Source organism: Euprymna scolopes, chromosome 11 (assembly GCF_053919585.1).
Source record: "Euprymna scolopes isolate OS-2025 chromosome 11, ASM5391958v1, whole genome shotgun sequence".
Classification (NCBI taxonomy): Eukaryota; Metazoa; Mollusca; class Cephalopoda; order Sepiida; family Sepiolidae; genus Euprymna; species Euprymna scolopes.
Window position 1 is genome coordinate 32,483,819 of NC_136492.1, and position 24,351 is coordinate 32,508,169.

Genomic DNA, 24,351 nt, shown 5'->3' on the forward strand with positions numbered 1-24,351 from the left:
ATTCTATTTCTCGCGCACACTTAATTTGCATATGCGCATTTTCCTGCTATTGCTGCTGCTAATCTCTTCGCATGCTGGCTATCCTATTCTGCTGCCGATATTTTACATACGATCACACGCACGATATTTCAGCAAAAAGGTTCTAGTAGCAACTCTTTTTTTTTAGTAGTGGAACATTATTTGCCTACCATTAACGGCACTTAAATGATATTATGTGCAGCAAATTAATAGTTTTAACAATATTTAAGAAATACTGAATCGTTTTACACGGCATCTCTTCAGAATAGTCAGTTTATCGAGTACGTAGTACTAGTAGAACCCCCTGAGGCAATATCTGCAGAACACTGTTTCGCTGTCATGCTTCCCGGTTGAAAACAATATGGTAGCCTTCAAATCCAATCTAAACAAATTCTTGTTGAACCGTCCTATAAATAATCAAAGTCTTCTCAAGTCACATGATTAACGATTACTACACTACCAACATATTTATTAACCCTTATCCTCGAGTGGGTCCGGGCCTTGATACACTGTAACTGACCCTAAAATATCATTATTACAAGCGGGGTCCTAGTTGGATTTATTGGCCCTTGTGACGGGGTCTACCCACGCAATAATCAATTGCTTTAGTAAATACTCGCAAGTAAAACATGAAAAAGTGGCAATAAACTTGTGCACGTCAAAATAAGAATACCCCCCCCCCCCAATTTGAGACTATTAGATCTTTTTACGACACATTGACATAAAAATGAAAACTGATATACTTTTCGGACTAATAAGCTTGGTAAGGGTGTGTTGTGACGGACTACCTTTGTTACCGAGCAATAAGCCGATCGATACACAATACATACCAGAAGACAAAGCCGTATATGGGTTAACCAAGGTTATTCTTCGACTCGACGAACAACCCTCACTTTCGTATGTTCTTGGCAATACAGTTGGTTACTCTACTCGCGTGTTCTGTTTTATTTTTGACTCCTTAATCAGAGTCATAATAATAACGTGATCGTAAGTTGCGGTTGTCATCAATCAGTACATTCTTTATTTGTTATTTTTTATGACGTGCTTCTTACAAAAATTTCGTTCAGATATAAACTGAGAATTACTATTCCAAACGAACAAGATTCCTGGAAATTCAATAGTTACTTAAACAAATCAAATGCTACTATTATGATTTTATCTACTTATGTAATGTTATTATCGTAGTTAAAATAAAATAAATCCTCTCTTATAAGTATGCGCCAAACAATTGCTTCTACTAACTTAACAATTTCATCTTCTAAATTTATATGTACGTAAACGTTAGCATGTAACTACTTGGCAAGCGTTTTTTTTTATTTGGGGTCGAGATTGGACAGTTTTCTTACTTATTCTATGAATAATTTATAATTATTTGATAATTGAAACGGCGCGATAAAATAATATCTCTAAGTTTTGCAAAATTAGGGCAATATTGATAAAACTGATGAAATATAGGAAGAACATAGAAAAACTAAGATGGCTGTGAGAGTTCGGGAAATAATAATAATAATAATAATAATAATAATAATAATAATAATAATAATAATAATAATAATAATAATAATAATAATGGGGAAAAACAAAAACAGAACAACCTGATCGGACAGAAACAAAACGCTACTGGAGCCAGATATGAGCAGAAGGAGATAATCATAATAGAGAAGCAGAATGGATGAAATAAATGAAACAAAGAGCCACAGCGAATCAAAACTAGAAACAGAAAAGGAACTCAGTAAGGAAACCCTTCAGATAATCTTCGAAAAAATGGCCAACTGCAGAACACCAGGTCATGGCGGAATAAATTCCTATTGGTTTTAGAAACCTACAACACTAAATAAAAGGTTAGTTCAGCAACTGAAAAGATTCATCCACGAAGCACATGTACCGGAATGAATTCCCAAAGGTAGACCCATACTGAGGCAAAAAGACACAGAAAAGGGAACCATTCCAAGCAACTACAGACCTATTACCTGCTTACCTACAATGTGGAAAATACTTAGTGCACAACTGAGGGAACAAATTTATCAGTCCCTTTATAACCGCTGACTACTCCCAGATGAAAAGAAAATATACTAAAAAGAATAAAGAGAGACAGACGACCTTTATACATAGACCAAAGGATTATGAAAAAGAGCAAAAGTAGGAAAAAAGAACCGCGCCATGGTCTAGATAGACTATAAGAAAGCGTATGATAGTATTCTGCAAGTATGGATAATAGAATGCTTAAAATGTACAAATTACCAATCTGATAGAAAATGCAATGAAAACATAGATACTTGAAGTGACAGCTAATGGACAATGCATAACTGAAATCAAAGTCATAAAAAGGAATCTTAAAATGTGATTCCCATTCACCACTACTGTTCATTGTAGCCATGATGCCCCTGAACAATATCATAAAAAAGGTCACTAACACAGAAGAAAGATTTAACTTCCTAATGTACATGGATGACCTTAAACTGTTTGCAAAAACAAAGACAGAACTAGAAGAATTAATAAACACTACCAAAATCTTAAGCCAGGATATCCAGTTGGAATTCAGTATGGAAATATGCGCACTTCTGACCATGAGGAAGGGAAAACTAGAAGCAACAGCAGGTATAGTATTGCCCAAGAAAATAGAAATGAGGCACTAGGTGAACATGATAGCTACAAGTACTTGGGAGTGCTGTAAGCAGACGCCATCAAAGCAACGGAAATGGAAATGAAAGAGAAAATAGGAAAAGGATACATCAGAAGAACACAAAACTCATTGAAACTAAACTAAAAAGGCGAAACCTAATTAAAGGAATAAACACGTCGGCAGTGTCAATAATAAGATACTCTAGACTGTTGTGTGAGTTTATAAGCTGAACAAAAGGAGAACTAAGAAGCAGGAAACTCATGACGATGCACAATGCACTGCACCCGAAGGATTATACTTACTGACTATATGTGAAAAGGAAAGACATAATAGGACTGGTCAGTATAGAAAACTGTGTAAATAACACAGATTTTTTAAAGAAAAATACATAATGCGTAACACCGAAAATAATTACTGCAGCATAAGACAGAACAGACAGAACAGAAACAAAAAAAAGAGACTAGGAATAAGACAAGGAAAGAAAAGTGTGAAGAAAAACAGCTAATTGGATGATTAAAAAGGAGTACAAGAAAAGAGACTAACGAAAACACTTGACAGGGAAATTGAATCACTAAAAACAGCTGCACAATTAACATAAGTATAACCAACCACAATAAAGCAAGAATCGACAAGATACAAAAAACAGCAAATGCATAGTCTGCGGAGAAAGAGACGAAACAATAAATTACATAATACATGAATGCAGAAAACTAGCCCAACGTAATATAAAAATAGACACGATCAAGTGGGGAGGGCAGTACAATGACATTTATGCAAACAATTGTATCTTGAACACAAAGACAAACAGTACAAGTACAAACCGACAATAGTACTGATAAATGAATGTCACAAGATCCTATTGGACATGGATATACACACAGATAAACCATCCAAGTAAGAAGACCAGGAAAAGTCCTGCCGCATTTAAAAGTTTCCGTCCAGCAGGCCACGGAGTGAAAATCAAGGAGTCTGAAAAGCGGTGCAAATACATGGAACTGTCCAGCGAGCTCAAAGGGATCTGCTAAACGAAGAAAGTAAAGATAACCGCATTAATAGTAGGAGCGCTAGGAACGATACCGGAAAACTCTGGAAAAAAAAGAATAGGAGAGATTTGAATCAGAGAGATAGCGGAGAAGAAACAACGAATTTCAGTAATTAAAAACTACAGAAATATTAAGGAAAATTCTTGAATGTGGAGACTAACATCACACATAATCTACACACAGACTGGACACAGAAACGGCTAGAGATGCAAAATACAAAGGACCATCATATGGGATAATAGAAAATGAAACTGTATAATTGAAAAATACCGGCCCCACTTTTTTCTGTGAGTGTCACCATAAACAGGCACCACACTAAATGATGAGTGTAAATGGGCATCGAAAGACCGAAGAGAGAAAGCACTAGCCAGCCCCCCAGCTGGATGAGTGCAAAGTGGACTGGGACCTTGGGGAGACTTATTGCCACCCAAATTCCAGTGAAGACTAATGGTTGCCGCTAACAAGAAATCAATGGAAATTGGCTGCTACGATAACACAAGTTCTTTTTCAAAGGTTATCGAAAGAGGGAGAGAGTACTGAAATCTGGGAAGGCTTGTCACTCAGACTCCAGAGAATACCACGATTGACGAGGGCTTGTGTGACTACTCCTATGTAGTAAAAAAAAATAATGATAATAATAATAACGGCTGAAATATAAAGGGAAGTCCCTATAATACGGAGACTTATACACATACAGCACATGTGCGGGCCAGATAAACTACTGCAGAGGCAAAACATGAAGAAGCATTACATTCAACCAAGAACATTGAAGCTGCACATCTTTATGTTTCCTCGCACCTCCCCGATCCCCTACCATTGCCCCATCACGCCCCCACCCCCCCAAAAAAAGAGTGATGCCAAATAGTTGAGAATGGTAAAGTAAAGGCGGAAGGAAAGACCGAGGAGAGAGCACTGACTAGACCCCTGCTGGACAAGTGCGAAGAGAACTGGGACCTTGGGGAGGTGTATTGACACTCAAATTCAGTGGATACCAATGGCCGCTGCCAGCGAGAAATCGGCTGTTGCGATAAAGCAAATTTGTTTGCAAATAATATCGAAAAAGATGGAAAGCACTGGGAATCTGGGGATACTTGTTGCAACTCAGTTTCCCAGGAACACCACAGGTTGTTTTCAATGAGATATATTTGATGACCTCTCTGAAAGCTCCTTGAGAGCCGATAATAATGATAATAATGATTATAATGATGATTATCTTAATACGAAGAAAAAATGAAGAAGGTTAGGTTATTTAGCAGATAATGAAATTAAAATAATAATATTCAGTGACGCGTTTTATTTTATTCTTAATATCTTTCTGAGAAAAAATATTTCCCACATTTTTCACATGGTAGTCATTTTTTATTAACCAATGTTACGTTGTGTGTGTATATAAATATGTTCCATAACGACGTACACATTTGATAGTGAGTTTATATTTTATCTGTATATTCATGTACGTGTAAATGCGTGTATGTATATACGTCGTATTATTTAGTTGATCGCCTAGTGTGTATATATTAACATTTATGCAACAGTTCTACAGGAAATGATTAACGTGGATGTATCGAAACAGTTGTAGACAAACATTTCTTTTTAACAGCTGTAAACACATACCTGAATATTATACGAACATTAATTTTCATCATTCCGGTCGGCATCTTCAGAGATTATAACGTTATCACATCTTGGCTGACTGAGGAAACGCCGCTCCCTGCGATATTATTATTTCCTGTCAATCATTTTTTCCAAATCTTATTGTTTATTTTTCTAATCATAATAATCGATCCAGCGACCCGCCGTCGCTCGAGTCAATTAATAATAATAATAATAATAATAATAATAATAATAATAATAATAATAATAATAATGTTTTGATCCTTGGCTCTGCCTGACACAGTTAACACAGATTCTACGCTATAATCACAGCCAAAGAATCACAACGTTACACCAAATTTTAAGTTCTCATGTCGAATAGCGTAAAGCAGCAATTTACTACATACATCCACATATTTATTATTGATAGATATATTTTCTGTTTTAATCTGTAGATGAGATATATAAATAGAAATATGCAAAACGCATCTACAAATAAACATAATTTTTGATAATAGATCGATCTTAAAAAATCAATGATTATTTGAAAGTTCTCAAGAACAATAACCAATTTACGGTTAGACCGTTTTGTTGACGACTGAACTTCCATCACTTGAATAATGGACCGGCTATGAAATCGAATTATCAATTCTATTTACGCTTCTCGAATAAGTGACATTGGTTACGCAAATTCGATCTGTCATATGATTCACAATGTAGCCTTTCAAGTAGCCAGTCATGTGTGAACAAAGGCGTTGTCTTCATTTCATTATGGAGAAGTCTATCTGAGCTTACATAACATTTAATCCAAGCAGTTTCTATTCTTAGTAACATTGTAAAACATGTTTTTTTTTGTTTTTTTAATATTTTTATTCCTTAGAAAATAAACGTTTTTTTCCGGTTGAGGGTACGAAACGCCGAATCAGAAATCTATAACGATAATTAAAATATTTCAACACAAGTTTTAAGCCGATTTATTTAAACGAAAACGAAATGAATAAAAATTAGTTTTTATTGATTATTATGGAATGCATACGTTGTACATACAAGTTTTACATACATTGAAATCACCAAAAGTAAAGAAATAAAAGTGTATTATTCTTAAGAGATTAACAATAAATCAGTGTCTATGTATAATGTGCGTATTTCTGATTATTTAAATTCTTTTCACACTACATAATAATAATAATAATAATAATAATAATAATAATAATAATAATAATAATAATGCATTTTTCAAGGCTATGTTGATTTTTAATATAAGGTATTTTACCGATTACTCCTAATAGAACATCCTATTTGTAACAATTAACACGTACCAATGTTCAAAAAACTTTAGTTTTCCGCAAAACAGTACACATCGCAAGAATTTGTACATTGTCAATTTGTTAAATTAATTTACTGTATACGGTTAGTAGTTGAATATATATATATATATATATATATATATATATATATATATATATATATATATATGGGGGTGTTTGTGCCTTCTTGTATGTAAATACACTTATATGCATGCTCATAGATATATGTATGTGCTCATATAAAATATATATGGTTTTATTAAGATTTTTAATATTAGAACATTATAACATTTAAGCTGTATATCGAACATTGAACCGTAGAAGATATTGCTATAGACATTGTAGAATCTTATTATAGTTTCATTTTACAAATATTAAAAAAGGTAACTACTTTAGTAGTGATTGTATTTCCTTTACTATATACATTTAACACAAATTCGTAAACAGAAATAAATTAATAAGAGAATTGGTAAGATCGTTTTTTGCGCATATATATATATACATATATATATATATATATATATATATATATATTCAGGCAAACATTATTAAAAATGAATGAAGGAATGCTACCTAAATACACTAGTATATATATATATAAATGCGTATGTATTTGTGTGTTTCTCAGCTAATGTTAAGGCTTTCTTACTCAGCCATGGCACCTCGTTGGATGAAATAAATGACTTCGTTCGAAATTTGTACAGATTACCATTATACTTTGATCTAGAGAAACACCAAAATATACTCATCGGTTTCATCGACTGAAACGCTATTCTAAAACCATCTAAGGTGAGACGCCCGAATAATTTACATAATACAAAATGTCAATCCCCAGCTGAAAAATCGAGAAACATAAAACTTGGATTAATTTGAAGCATAAAAGTATCTAAATTTTGTTACAATTTAATATTTTGTTGCAGAACATCTACTTTTGAATAATAGATTAAATGAACCGGATTTTCTAAATGCTAACAATTTTCTACTTTAAAAAGCACGTATAGAACCCCATGGGCCTGTATTATACCGATTGGCACAGAAAACCTTTTTAATATTAACGAGGCAACTCAAGTAGCTAAAGAATATGTATTATGTGCACCACAAACACACACACACATACACATATATATCTATATATATATATATACACATAGTCTCGCGTCTTTACTGGCATGTGGTATATTCACACACACTCACCCCCCCACATATATATGCATTTAAATTAAATTTTAGATGTACAAAATTTAATAAAAGCTATATATATACATGCATATATATTTATACATATATATATGCATATATATATAAATATATATATATATATATATATATATATATATATATATATGCATTCACCCCTCACAGCTGCTAAACTTCTGTATGGGTTTTGGCAAGCACATTATACTGCAGGTATCATAACTGTAATTTGTGAACGTATATACTATTCACTGGATAACGCTGGGGAGGTTAGGTAGTAGCCTTAGATATTTCTATCGGCTTTGACAGGGTATGGCACGATGGTCTTCTCATGAAAATTAGATGCTATGATATTACTGGAGGAATGCTTATCATAATTAACTCCATTCTTAAGTAAGAGAAAGATCCACATTACCGTAGGTGGTCGTACATCAAAACTATATGATATAAATGCAGATGTACTTCAGGAGTCGATCCTTGGACCTTTATTATTCTTGATATTTATATATGACCCGCCCTCATAAAATTGTCTCTGAGATTGATACATTTTCTGATGACACCACGCTCTATACAAGACACGAGGCGAAAAACGAATGAACACGTATCGGAGGCAATGACGGAAACCCTAGAAGAACAAAATGCTGCCAAGACTAAGCTCCTTTTCTTTTAACAGCAACAAGAAACCTTCTCAACTACTAACAGCCAACAGGAAACACGAGTTGAAACAGATACATTGGGTATACTGATAATGCTCTTGCAAAGTAGATGGGCTCTCTCTACCGTGCTAGAAAGTTATTTACACCTGAGAGTATTTTGTACGTTTACCAGGTCACCATTCGCTCATATATGGAGTATCGTTGCCACAATTGAGCTGAAGTATCTGCTATTTGTCTCTCTCCTTCTCTCTCTAAGACTGGGTTCAAAAGAGAGTCGCCAATCTAATAGGTCCCGCACTATCAGCTAGGCTTCAACCGCTATCCCATCGAAAAAATCTTGCATCTCGCGGTCTGTTTTACAAGTATTTTAATGGTAGCTGCTTTGGAGAACTACGAACCTTTGTATCCTTTCAACTTAAATGGCCCTGACAAATCCGACAAGCAGCAAAATAACACCCCTACACAGTAGAAATCACTACAGTAGTCTTCTACTCTAATGGCTTCTGTCCTAGGACTACTAGACTTTGCGATATGTTCCAAGTTTCTGTTTCCCTAGCTGACTGACATGCACAGGGTCATGTGTAATGTAAAACAACATCTTGCTGCTCAGCTCCCCACATAGTATCCCCACAAATTATGTCGTATATAGTAGCCCCTGCTTCAAAATGGTACTTTGCCTTGTTTGCAATATATATATATATATATATATATATATATATATATATATACGAATATATATATATATATATAATGGCTTGACTTATAGTTTAAAATGCTTATTTTAAGTATCATGCTTCAATTGTGCTCTAAAAACATTCATTTCGAACGCCCTCCCCTGTCATAGCAGAGAACCTTCTGTTGATTTTATGTCTAACCTTACTGGTTTTGCGGTGATAATGGGTTGAATTTAAGTTTAAAATGAATAAAGTCAAATATCATGATGCGATTGTGCTTTAAAGAAAAACATTCATTTCTAACAGGTCACTGTCATATCAACGAATCTACTGTTGATTTTAGACGTCAGAACTTTCGGTTTGTGTGATAATACAACTTCTCAAATGCACTTGTTATGTTAAGCCGTGTAAAGTGTTAACTTTGGTAAAAAAATGTCTGTTCCTTTTTTTAGTCGGATTGTTTCAATTATAAAATATCGATACTTATCGAATACAATCCAATACAAATTTATCTAAGAACACTGCCAGGCATATACTTTACTTTCGTGTAAAATTTCATAAAAATCAGCCCAGTTTTTTTCGCGAACATAGCAAACGAACTCACACTGACAGACAAATAAAGTCCATTTAACTTAATAGTATATATATATATATATATATATATATATATATATATATATATAGAGAGAGAGAGAGAGAGAGAGAGAGAGAGAAACAGACAGACAGACAGAGAAAGAAATACAGAGAGAATAAATGACAAAAACTATATTCCAAAATTCATTATGTTGACCATCTTATAATTTATTGCTTTAATTCAGTTGACCTTAACAATTCTTGACAGTATCTGTTCCGTAGCGCAAACTCAACCATTTAATTATTATATCACAGTGAATCTATTATGCCTTTAACTCATCAGAAGAAATAGCAACAATCAATCCGTCAAAAGGAAATTTGACATGAGTAAAATCCGAAAAAAGCTGCATATGCATTTACTACGTTTCCATTAGGCGCCATTTTGTATTCCTAGCAGTTCAACCCAGCGTTGCTTAGGCCCTAGTTACTGTTCATAACTTGCCCTAAGTATGAATACACTTTATGTAAGACTTCAAATGTTTAGACCAAAAATTGTCTGAGTAATTTTGTAGGACCGCAGAGGTAATTTTTTTAAAATTTGACTCCAATTTTGACCCCTTAACATTTATCATTTTGGTCTCAAATGAATAAAAAAAACGTTTTATCCATGTCCAAGTTACTAACATAAAATTTCAAGTGTTTAGACCCAGCATTCACAGAGAAATTTCGTAGAATCTACAAAGATCAACTCTTTCAACTTTGACCTTTTCACAGCCAAATTTTGTCCCAAAACTGATTAAAATGCTTGCCGCATGTCTGAACACCCATTATGTATAAATTTCAAATGTTTAGACCCAAAAGTGGCTGAGTAGTTTCCTAGACACCGCAAAGGTAAAATCTTTTGAACTTTGACATTTTGGAAGCTCAACTTTTTACCTAAACCGATTAAAAAGCTAGCCCTATCTCTGAATACACTTTATGTAACACTTCATGTGTTTAGACCAGATATCGGCTGAGTAATTTGGTAGAGACTGCAGAGGTCAATTTTTGTAACGTTGACCAGAATTTGGTCATGTAACATTTATTTTTTCGGCTGAAATCAAATTAAAAGTTTGATCCCTGTCCAATAACCTACATTTAAAATTTACAGTCTTTAGACGCAAAATTGGCGAAGGAGTTTGGTAGAGTTTTCAAAGGTCCAGTCGTTGAACTTTGACACCTGGCCGAAAACTCATTAAAATATTTCCCCAAATCTCAATACTCCTTATGCCAAGTCTCGTATTTGTAGACTGAAAATTGACAGAGTAATTTGATAGGGAAATGTACAGAGACACACACACAGATATTTAAAATTATATATATATATATATGCATATATATGTGTGCGTGTGTGTGTATGCGTGCGTGTGTGTGTGTGTGTGTTGCAGTACTTCGTTTTGAACACAGTATTTACTTCAAACAAATAGATAAAATTAAAATGCGTAATAAGTGAATCGTTCTAAATGAATGTTTAATGTACACAATTCAAATAGACAGCATTCCATAAAATAGAGGAACTGACCAAAACCCTAGTAGATCATGCTTGTATCGGTACGATTTACCTTTGCAAGATTCCGCACTCTTTCATTTACTTTGGCAGTTCCGTTTGCTTTAAAACGCGAGCCTTTTTGAGACCTATTAAAGATGTACTGCACAGAATCAATCAGTAATTAATGTGATGTTACTCATTGATCCCGACTTTATTTAGAATCTGCTCACCGTCATTCAAATTATACAACTAAATCCTTGCGTATGCAATTAAACTGACACTCAAGGGAGATTACTTCGTTGCTACTAACTAAAAGATTAGGAAAAAATCACAGGGGACTTTGGAATAAATTATTTTGGCAACGTACTCGGTAATAAACTTTCCCCAGAAAGAACGGCCGGGAATAAAGGCCGATACGATCCAAACTTATTTTACACACGTAATGTGTCTTATAATAAGGTATTTGCTTACTCTTTTAACATCGAACTTCGAACCTACTTGATTACAAATGGCAGTACATGTATTTAAAGACGGGAAGAAATTTAGGAGGACAAACTTCAGGCGGCACCCACTTCCTGTCCGTTGTTCTTACATTTGTTATAGATAGCATATTCCGACAGATAACACCTCTGTTATTATACTAAATGTGAGTTAATTAACGTTTGCTTCCTTAAAGCTTTGACATATATACCCCGTTAGCATAATCAAAAAATATAGTATAGTTCAAAGATTGATACCTTCCAAATCTAATGTAAGCTGTTTATGCATAAGTAATCAAAGTCTTCCCAATTTACACGATTAATGATTACTACCCTACCACATGCATTCATTAACCTAAATCCTTGAGTGGCATTCGTGTCTTTATAAGTAGTGATACATACGTTAAATAAAGAGAAACACGCTAACACACATATATTTTGATTCTATTGTAAAACTAACATAGACGTGTATTCAAATATAGATATTAACAGTATAAATGTAATTTAGATTGCTCGATAGTGTATTACTAAAGCTATTAATACTTAGATAATTTACAGCTTTACTAATGACAGGCATAAATTTTCAAGCTCATTTACTTTTATTTTCATTACAAGCATGTAATTCTTTTAACCATTTACATACACACACACACACGGACACACACACACATACACACACACACACACACATATATATATATATATATATATATATATTTATATAGTTAATTAATGAACCAAAGTAAGAGGTGAAAATATACAGCGTAGTCCTGATACACACGTTAATAACTACACTTACTATAAACGGACACGTTTCTAATTTATGACGACACTCACTAAAAAACGTCGGGGAAGATCCTAGCAGAAATAATTAAGCTAAATCAAGGAAAGAGCCATCATCTCGTTACACCTCAACACCATCTTAATAGTAACCCTTTAATACTAAATTAAACGAACAAAAACATAATTTGCCACTAACTGGATAAAGGTGATGACACTTTGCATGTTAAACAAATAAACACCCGAAAACGATTGACGAAAATTATCTAAGGGTCTAGCACGCTTGTAATTGGAATGTTACTATATGCCTACAAGAAGTATTACCGTAAAGCAGCGGTTATTAGAAAACCAGCCAAATAATTGACCCCAAACGATACGTACTCTAAGTAGAGTACTCTAGGGACGGAATACTTCGAAAATATAGACAAATATATGCAACTGTGGAAGACTCTAGGCCTAAAACGAAGCATATAACCTATCAAATATATACATATTCTAGCAGTGAGAAAAGGATAAACAACACAAATGAGAAAATGACAACTATCAACCGTTAGTTTATATACAGATACAAAACCTTTGCCACGGTAATAATCTGCGGTAGAGGAGAAATATAACTAATGGTATACCACCTTTATTTATTTAAATCGTGTAAATAAGCCCATATATATTTTCAACTAACTGTTGATTTGACAATATGGATATAAAGAAACACACAGTAAAGTAAAACTCTGAAAACTAAAATCAAATGAACGGATAAAAAGCAAAGAATAGAATAAAAATTAATCAATAAAATGATTAAATAAATAAATAAAACTTGTCAATAGAGAAAATTGATTCGGCACCAGCATAAAAAAACATCCATTAAAACCGAAGATAGGGCCGTATCGACGATAAGAATATGATAACAGATCTGAAGTAAGATCAAAGCGAACACTTAGGCCAATAAACAACTGCAAAATTAAAAGAATACCAACACCTCCCCACTGAGAAAGCTTAAATACACAAAATCGTACTTTCCTCTCATCTTTCACTCCTACTCCCTACCTTTCACCACCCCTTCTTCCAAAACCCGTACAGCTTAAATTCACAAAGTATACAATCTACTTTCTTCAAGAACGTAAACCACACCCGAATATCTTATAACACTAATGTAATTTTAACACTCGTTTCAATATCTCTTATTTATTGGGTCTGATGAATTGGGATTGCTATGAAACATGTATGCACATGTGTAGCCAATGCTGGTATAAAAAAGAAACTATGTATATATCAGTTCTCTCCTGCATTGAACACTCTTTAATGATCACGCGAGTTTCATTGGATTTACATCTAGGAAACAAATCAATATAACCATTATATATGATATAACCATTGTATACATACATACATACATACATACATACATACATACATACATACATAATGATATCTTAATATTTTCTTCCGGCGATGTTGAAATGTTAGCCCGGTAAAAGCATAAGGTTTTATATCCTTTGTCATGTTTAAATAATATAAAAAAAAATGTTTTCATCACTTTTTAATGATGAGATGAAGATTAAATTCAATAACTCAAAGGAAGGAGTCGATTTTTCCTCTCATATAAATATTTGAAAAAAAACAAAAAACAATACAAACGAATGAAGGAAGGGAAAAGAGCAAGCAAGTAATTCATTCAAAATAATGAACAAGGGGACCGGAAATGAAGTATATAACTCAATCCGGAAGTGACGTAATAGTTTGCGAAGAAAATGGATGAGAATTCAAAAAGAGAGGAGCATTTTATTATGTTTAAACTTCACTATGTTCTTTTATTATTGTACGTTGACTTGGCTTTAAATTGACTTTTCCACTATTTCACGAGAGTGACATGTATTACAAATATTTGAGGGCGCAAAAACCAATTAATTATTGCTTTGAAATTTATTTTTGTCTGTGTACAAAGAAAATAATAAAAAACATCTGTCTTCTACGTGACTATTTCTTCGATTAATCGACAATTAATTTCCGGTAATTTTTAATGTCAGATATTGTGTTCGGCTAAACTTAGATTCAGATTGAATCACTGATCTCATGAATTTGTATCATATTATAAATGTATGATTATTGATTCAATTATAAGATCTGTCTGATTACTGCTAGTGAAAGTCGTCATCTGTATAATATTTAAAAATCTCAAAACGAAGAAGCTCTGTAAAATAAGAAATATTTAAACATTTTTTTAAGTTGTCTGTACTAGTGCACTGTGTGGACAATACGTAACACAACGTCCGCTTGGCTTTCCCAAGCGCATGACGTCAACAGGCGAATTAAGCCGATTGTCGCCGATGAAATCATAACAATGTTACGTAAAAGAAAATAGTCAAGACGAGAGCCATCCATTTCAATTGATGCCAGATGCTGATCAGAGCGTTGATGATGTAAAGATAGGAGATTGATTTTAGATGCATTAAAAGTAACCAGCCACCTCTTTCCCATTGTACCACGCTCTCAAGACCAGAGGAGAGAGAATCAGAGAGATCTTTGTCATTTACAGCCTTTGATGTGATGCCAGAGATGGCCGTGTCATCAGCATAGATGTCAACGAATGATTTAAGTATGTGTTTTGGGAGATCATTGATGTAGATCAGGAACAGAGTTGAGCCCAGAATGGATCCCTGAGGGACTCCAGCATTAACACTGGGGACCTCTGATTTCTGCCCATCAACCACTTTTCTTATGAGCCTATCAGAGAGAAATGATTTAATTATTGAGAAAACATTTTCAGTTATACCGTAACTGTAAATCTTGTGAATTAGGCCTTTATGCCATACCTTATCGAAGGCCGTTTATATGCCAAGAGCAATTGCCATAAAAAAGAAGCCTTTGTCAAGAGATTCACTAATCCTATGAGTTATACCCGTTAGCACAACTGCTGTAGATCTAGCAGAACGGAAACCATATTGCATGTCCCTAAGAAGGTTATTTCTGTTCAGGTGGTTGACTACTTCTCTATTTAATATGGATTCCAGCAACTTACTCATGACACACAGGAGACTTTTTGGTCTGTACTGAAGGGGAGATGACTTATCACCTGAATTCTTAAATACAGGGTATACTGGTGAGGTTTTCCACGGTGTTATATATACATACACACACGCGCGCACGCACACACACACACACACATATATATATATATACATATATACATATATACATGCATATAAATATCTCATGTACTTATCTGTCAGACAATAACCCGAATAAAAACACAGCCAGAGCAGAAGGAAAACATACAAGTGTCTTTCAAGGGAGCAATTTTATATTTCAATACTATATGTTAGCTGTAATTAAAAGTATTATACATTACGTTGGTGCAAAAATAATGTCGTTTTTATAAATAGTCTACCATAAAAAACGACATTATTTTTGCACCAACTTAATAGCTATATATACATATATATGATGATGATTGCTGTATCTTTCCAGATGATCGCCGTCACGTTGAGTTCTCCCAATCTCGTCTTCCATGTCATCTCAGATGACTCTGCACTCCCGCCGCAGATTTGCACATCTTGAAGCAGATGTGACATACAAATTGAGCAATTTTCACTGAGTTGACTTCTTCTGGAGGTTGAAGAGTATTCCTATGAACAATCATATGTCTACTTAAACCAGCAGTAGACTCGCAAACTTTGCCGCATATGAAACAAATCGTATGGTTCAGACTAATATGTACAAAGTTGACCTGAACCGGAGTTTTGTACGATTTAAGGTGGTTGACGTACAGATATAGACAAAAGCACTCGTTCACAAGTGTCGCATTTCCAGCTCTATGTGTCATTGTTAAAACCATCAATTAAACCTTTGTGAGCTCTCACTTCAGATTACTGTGGGCCTGCTTTCTTTTCTCGTACATCACAGCTTTCACGTACAAGCTTTCGCCATTTCGGCCTTTGCAGAGTAAGTTCTTTCCATGTGTCGATGTCGGTATGTAAAACTTTCAAATTAGTCTTGTAGAACCACTGAACCTCTTCCTAGGCTTGGGTGGAGGGCGATTGATATTTTTCAGCTACCCATAAAAAATCTGTTTCAGTAGCCTACAATCTTTCATTCGAACCAGGTGGCTTACCCAACACATGTAATATCTGATTACAAGGGAATCAGCACTAGAGCAACGTGCTTTCACAAGGACTTCAGTATCGAGTACTTGTGCTTGCCACTTGATTTTTAAGATACGTCTCAAGCGTTTTTGGTGAAATCGTTCAAGCCATTTAATGTGCCTTTGCTGCAATGTCCGTGACACCGATGAATATAGTAGTGTGGTTAGCACACAGGTCTTCTGAACGCAGATCCTTCTCTTGCCTGTGATGCCACGATCAGACCAGGCTCTATTTTCCAACCTTCCAAAAGCTACAGATACCTTTTGAATTCGTCTGCGGATTTCAGTGTCGAGAGAGCCATCCCTCGACAGAGAACTACCAAGGTAGACAATAGAACCAACTACTCCTAGTTTAGCACCATACAAATATATATACATGGATAGCCACTATAGGCACCAAACTAATAGCTATATATACATACATGTATAGATATATATGCATACGTACATATATACAGACACACATGTGTATACATATAAAACACACACTCATATATTTATATATATATATATATATATATATATATATATATATACACACAACGTGAAACGATAAATTTGTCGTCTAAAAGAACAGTAATACAGCTTTATTTTAAAACTTTTGTTGGAAATATAAATTAAGGTAACTTGATTATGTAGTAGAGCTGACATCTATTCAATGTAGCGCTTACGGGTTCGGAACAGGGAGCAGGCTTTTTCCATACGGGAGCTCGACGAATACTCGGTGGATGGCGGCGATTAGGCTGACTTTGGTGTTGTGGGAGGTCATGTTGGTCATGTACTCAACGTATGCCTACACGAAATAGTCCAGCGGGTTCAGGTCGGCCGAGGGGAGGGGCCAGTAGGAGAAGTGTACAAAGTCGTAGAATTCCTTCTGAAGCAAAGCCTTGATTTCTTTGAACTTGTGGGCTGGTGCGGAGTATAGCTGCCACACCGTGGGACTACCAGCGGACATCTAATTGCACTAAGGAATCACCACAGTCATCAGCACATTGAGGTACATTTTGGTGTTAACTTTCAAGCGAAGTGGCATCAGGTGCCTCTCACTTGAAACCATACCAAAGACCATAACTGTGGCCGGAAACTTCGTTGAGCTTTGCCATCAAGCGTTGAACCGCCCGAATTTTCATTTAAGGGTACTGCCAATTGTCCCATTGTCATAACTTGGATCGGTAGAGAGAATGAGTTTTACAGCGGCGCATCTCTGATGCCGCTCGTAGAACATTGTGCCATTTTCAGACATGATAGAAGGCTTTCATCGCTTTTGGGATTTGTACACAACCGGTCAACTAGTAGATGGTGTGAAGAAAAAAGAAAACCGGTTTTCATCAAATGGAAAGGGAATCATGTCGTCTTTTCTAGCTCGACAATTTTATCGTCCCCCCTGTACACACACAGACACACACACACAGATACACACACACGTATATATATATATGTATATATATACATGCATTTTATGATTACTACTTCTTGACGAAATTTTTACATCTCTTAAGATTGCTGTAAAACGTGCATGTGCACATACACGACTCTAAAGCCTAGTTTCACTCTCGCATTATCGTTCACAAATGTATCAGTAGAACTTGCCAGTATTTGGTGGTGCTTATGGGAGGACTTTATCATGCACCTTTAAGTGGCTTGTAAAACGGCTTGCAGATTTATGGACCAATGCGCAAATATTACAATACTTGAGTGGTCTGTGTAGCAGCACATTCTCTTAAAATTGTTTCTTTATTTTACATTGGGTTACTTTGCATGTTTTATCAAAGCAGCTTCCGGCAGAAGAAATCGATCACTAATTGTCCATTTAACTTCTTGTTTAAAGGCGGTAATTTTCCTGCTTTGTAATAGCAGGTTCTCCCACTTTAAACATGCTTTTCTTCAAAGTTTTTGCACCTTCTTTTGATTACCTTTCTGTACACAGTTTCAATTTCCCAGCTATTCACATTAATTCGCATGAGCTAAATATTCCTAAGTGCATCCTTAAACCTTTTTTAGGTTTGTGTTGTGGTCTCTTTCCTATGGAAAGTTCACCATAATGCAGTTGTTTTTGTGTCTTTCTATCGAACATCCTCACTATTTGATTTTTTGTTAATATCATTTTTATGCTACTATTGTTTGAATTTTCAAGGACGAAAGTGCCAGAAGTAAAGGTCTTCTAATTGATGTTCAGCATTTTACGGAAACAATTTCGATAAAACATTTCCACAGATTTAAGATGCCTTCGGTATGTTGTCCATATTTCCAATGCATTCACTAGGCAAGCCATGACACATGCCTCATAAAAGATGATCTTTGTCTTCACACATATTTTTCTACACATCCAGACGCGTTTTTCAAGCTTACCACGTGTTCCTGTGTGTTACTTCAGCATATAATGTTCCATCTATGCTCAACCGACTATCAAGATATTTAAAGGTACTAGTGCCCTTCTATCTTCTCTTGATAGTCAGAATAGTTGGTTCAACCTACGGCATACCAGTTAAATGAAGTACGTAACAACTTTTCGCAAACTAATGGTACTCTGCAAGCATTTGATAATTTATCCATTGTTAACTGCATGTCCTCCCCGTGTGTTCAACAATTTCTACGTCATTTGCATACAAAAACTTATGAACGATAACAAGAAAGTTGTTTGACCTTTAACTCAAACATTAGAGATTAGAATACACTGCAGAGAAAACGCAGGAAAATCTCAACAACTGTCTTTAAAAAAAGCATAAACAGCCATTGTAGTAAAGCAAATTGAAAAATCATTGATGTTGATATGTCACCCTATTTGAGTCTATCGTTTACATCTATTGATGCAAACAATATACTATCAATGTTCACTCGGGCCTTCGTATGCTGATGCCACTTCTTCAAAGTTTCCACAAAATGTATAGAACATCCAAATTTGCTTAGAATAATCCAGAGTGGATCACGATTGGTGATGTCGAAAGCTTTAGTCAGACTTACAAAAACTTGGCACAACAGTACCTGTTGCTCTTTGTATTTTTCCAATAATTAGTGAGCTGAGACAAATGACAACATTCCCAAGGTCATTTCTGAACCCAGATTAGCTTTCAGGAAGGATGCAGGGTCATATATACATGAACAGTAAGTTCAATGGAATCCTTTCCAGCATCTTATCTACATCTTCAATAGTGTGATCCCTCTATAGTCACTTCATTCAAACTTCTCTATTTTCTAATACCAAAGTAGAAACATTATTGTATCTACCAAATACTGAGCGGCATTAATACCATGCCACACGGCAAGAATTAGACTATGCGTTGTTATAGAAATCTTTTCATAACTGAATAGCAACTGCCCTACTGGTATCTTATCAAAACCTGGCGCTTTTCAAATATTCGCTTTTAGATAGAATTTAGAATTAAACATTTAGAAATCAATATATATATATATTCTTATACATTAGTATTTGGGCCGTTGAATTGATTTCTTACTCTTAACTGATACTACTAAATATCTAGTTTTTTTTTATTTTACGGATTACTAAAGTCTTAAAGTTTTAAGAGATACGCCTAATTTTAAGCACGAGCTATGCTGAGTTAATCATAAATATTTTGTTTTGTTTTGAGTTTTTAAACCATTCATTGTGTTTTTATTTTCTCGATATTTTGTTACTTAGATTCTTATAAATAAAACATTGAATTTTACGACTAATATTATACAAAATTGCTGGGCGATCAAGTACATAACTTGACGTAAATGGAACCTTATTCTTTAACCGTAAAACCAGAGATTTTCATGAAAGAAAAGGCCAGTGGTTGCATTGCATCACGGCTGTGGAAGAAAGGTAAACACTTACTAAGTATTTAAGATACTTGAAATTCTCGCTTACAGAATTGGAGAATGTGAATAATATAAGTAGTAAGTGAATTAACAGAGTGGCCGCGTTGGATACGAGGACTACCGAAGATTAATAATAAATGTAAAACTCATTACCGTCTGTTAGTAGTGGAATGTAATAAAACGACGAAAATACAGTGCTTGTTGCATAATATGTTGATATTCGATAATGTCAGTGGCGGGGAGAATGTCTTTGGCTCAAGTATCGAATGAAATTGTCTCGAATAATCTCGCCAAAGTAGCTGAGCAATAAAGAAACAAAAAGGGATCAAAGGACTAAACAATGGTTAGATTAACTAGAATGTTAAGAGGCAAAAAAAAATCTTAGGTCAAGCCAAAAGCTTATTCTAACTTATTAAGTGAATAATTTTGAAAAAAGAGTGTTTTAACCAAAAGAAAACTATTTGGGTAGTCAGCGTGGAAATCTAGCAAATACAAGAAAAGACATATGAGTGATTTGATCAAATGTATCGAACACAAGGAAAGAAATATGACGGTTATGATCAAATCTACCGGACATAAGGAGAGATATATGACTGTTATAATCTAATCTATCGAACAGAATAAGATACATATGACGGTTATGATCAAATCTATCGAACATAAGGAGAGATATATGATTGTTATGATCAAATCTACCGAACATAAGGAGAGACTTATGACGGTTATGATCAAATCTATCGAACACAAGGAGAGACATGTGGCTGTTATGCTCAAATCTATCGAATACAAAGAGATACATATGACGGTTATAATCAAATCTATCGAACATAAGAAGAGACTTATGACGGTTATGATCAAATCTATCGGACATAAAGAGAGACTTATGATTGTTATGATCAAATCTACCGAACATAAGGAGAAACTTATGACTGTTATGATCATATCTATCGAACACAAGGAGAGGCATATGGTGTTTTTGTGTTGGCGTGCTGTTAATTTTTACAAAATACATTGTATCTATCATATAAATAGAGAAGAAAATAAATATTATTAGGTTTTTAATGTGGCCACGTTGGGCACTATATTATCAGTGGAAATAGAACTTTTGTTTGTGGTGACATTTTTATTGGTGGCATTTATTTAAAAAGGGCAAATTGAGAAAGCAGGAAGTTACAATTTTGACAGATGAGAAGCAACGTTGGAGCTGAGATGTGTCCGTATTCATTGCGGTGCTGTTTAAGTATGAGTTTCGTTAATTTCCTTACATAATTACGTATAGGATGACAATCATCGTTGAGTCATGTCTTCACAAAAGCGTACATACGTGTGAAATCGAGTGATCTCATTACACACAGAAACTGGTTTATAAACTTGGCATTTATCATCTACTTACCAGACTCAACATCGATAAACTTTGGTGATCTTACAGTAACTTATATGCAATCAGTCACATATCCATGTGGAATTTGGGGTTTATACATTCTGAAACATAGCGTACGCAGAGTACCATACTAGAACTGAGCAGATTTCTACTAGAAGAATTCGACCTAATTACATGAGGTTACCCAGCCAAAAACATTAGCAATGTCTATTATCTTTAAACGTTTATTTACTTTTGTAAATGAAAAGAAAAATAGTTTTTATTATAAATTTCTATTATATATTTCTATAATGTAACGTAAAATTTTGTAACATTTGTCTTTCACAGTTCTAATAATACTGAACTATAATAGCCTGACATGTCATCAACTGGCATAGTCTCGAATAAAGTCTTGTTATATAAAATAAATTTCACACAACAAACTTGCCACTAGACACGTTTCGTGTTCTCTAACGCACATGCAACTTAACTAAACTTATGTTGACCTTAAAATGGATTCTACTTCATAGATTGACAGTTCGAGTTAGCTTTACTGCATCTTGCTTTTTGCATTGCAATACTTTACAACTTTTGCCGTTCTTGGCTCTTATGCAGGGCACCGGCAATTGTGTATCTTTTGGCGTCGAAGGTCCACTTTGCCAAATTCATAAAACTGTTTATAATCAGTATAGTTCATATTCATTCGTCATTTTCTGCTTCACTGTATATTTTTTTCATCGCTTTATAGGGTTTATTTGATAAACACTGATAAAAAGTTCGCCAAAACAAAGCGGAAAATAATTGAAGTAAATAGTAGGAACTCGCGTCGTTTGTCTGCAAATCTGTCTAGACAAAATGGTTGCGGTTATCTTCTCATCTGTTATAACTTTATCTGATTAGGGATCGACATCCAAATAAAATGTGCCTTAATTCTCCTCAATTATTGCATTTGATATCCGCAAACACTCGGAATGGGCTTCTAGATCGATCAGGCATCGATACTGGTCAAATGTCAATCACAAATCGCATGATGCTCGAAAACGCTGCAATCGCTTTGTTTTGTTTGAATGTAATACTAGAAAATAAATATAAAGAGAATTCGCTTCAATCATTTCACTGCCAGAAAAATCAGTTGTTGTTGTCGGTTCTAAATAGAAGAAAGATTTTATTCGTCGAATGATATCGGTTATATTTTTATAAAGAAAAAAATGTCGCAAAAAGTGTAGATGGATATAACCATGGCCACCGAGATATATAAGGCCTGTTAACTGAAAAAATGCCTGCAGGCAATGTAGGTAAGATTTGTCGAACTGTTATCATCGATACTATATGCCAACATGTTAAATAAGAACATTAAAACGTGTTAAAAAAGAAAATAAATGCACTTAATTCGATTAATAATGAAGCCGAACTATGTTCAATATAAATATAAATATTTTCTATGTAAACTTACTTAATTTTAAAGCAATATACAATCTAATACTGATAAAACTAAATTATGAATTTAGTGAACAAACAATTAAAGAAACATAAAACAAAACAATTCTTGGCCTCCGGGAGAAGATCACAGTGTAGTATCTGTTTTGATGCTACAATTCACCTTTTCTGTGTGAAATCCTTTATGACTGAGACAGTTTTTATTTTTGTTCCTATCCAGAGTGCACCTTATTGGGGAGCTGGATTTCCCCCCACAAGATTATAATGTTGAAATATTAGAATAAGTATTACTTTTAATACAGAAATGACATTTAAAGTCTTTGTTTTCTGTTCTTCTATGTTCATTTTTCCCATGTTTTTCATCAAAATGTGTCGCATATTTTCATCAGTTACATGGTTTGGAATCCTATACTTCGCTATAATCTTTATTTTCATATCAGTGCAGAATACATGAATACGGAAATGAAGTTCACATAACTACTACAAAAACAATCATACTATAATGTGAATATTAGTTAAAACTAAGAAAATATAGTAAACACGTACGATAATAAATCAGGATGGTGGTAGATTTGGGAGGATACATTATTATTATTATTATTATTATTATTATTATTATTATTAATATTATTATTATTACTATTATTATTATTATTAATATTATTATTATTAATATTATTATTGTTATTATTATTAATATTATTATTATTATTTTTTTTATTATTATTATCATTATTATTATCATTATTATTATCATTATCATTATTATTATTTTTATTATTATTATTTTTATTATTATTATTTTTATTTTTATTATTATTATTATTATTTTTATTTTATTATTATTAATATTATTATTAATATTATAATTAATATTATTATTAATATTATTATTATTAATATTATTATTATTTTTTATTATTATTATTAATATTACTATAATTATTTTTATTCTTCTTCTTCTTCTTATTATTATTATTATTTCACTCACTAGGAGTTGTCTCACAGGCCATCATCACTGATCGCTCACTAGCAGTAACGTGTGGTATTTGATGAGCAACAACCGTTTGCCATTGATTTCTCGTTGGCATCAGCCATTGGTGTTTCCTGGTATTTGGGTTACAAAATGCCCTCCAAGGTACCAGAT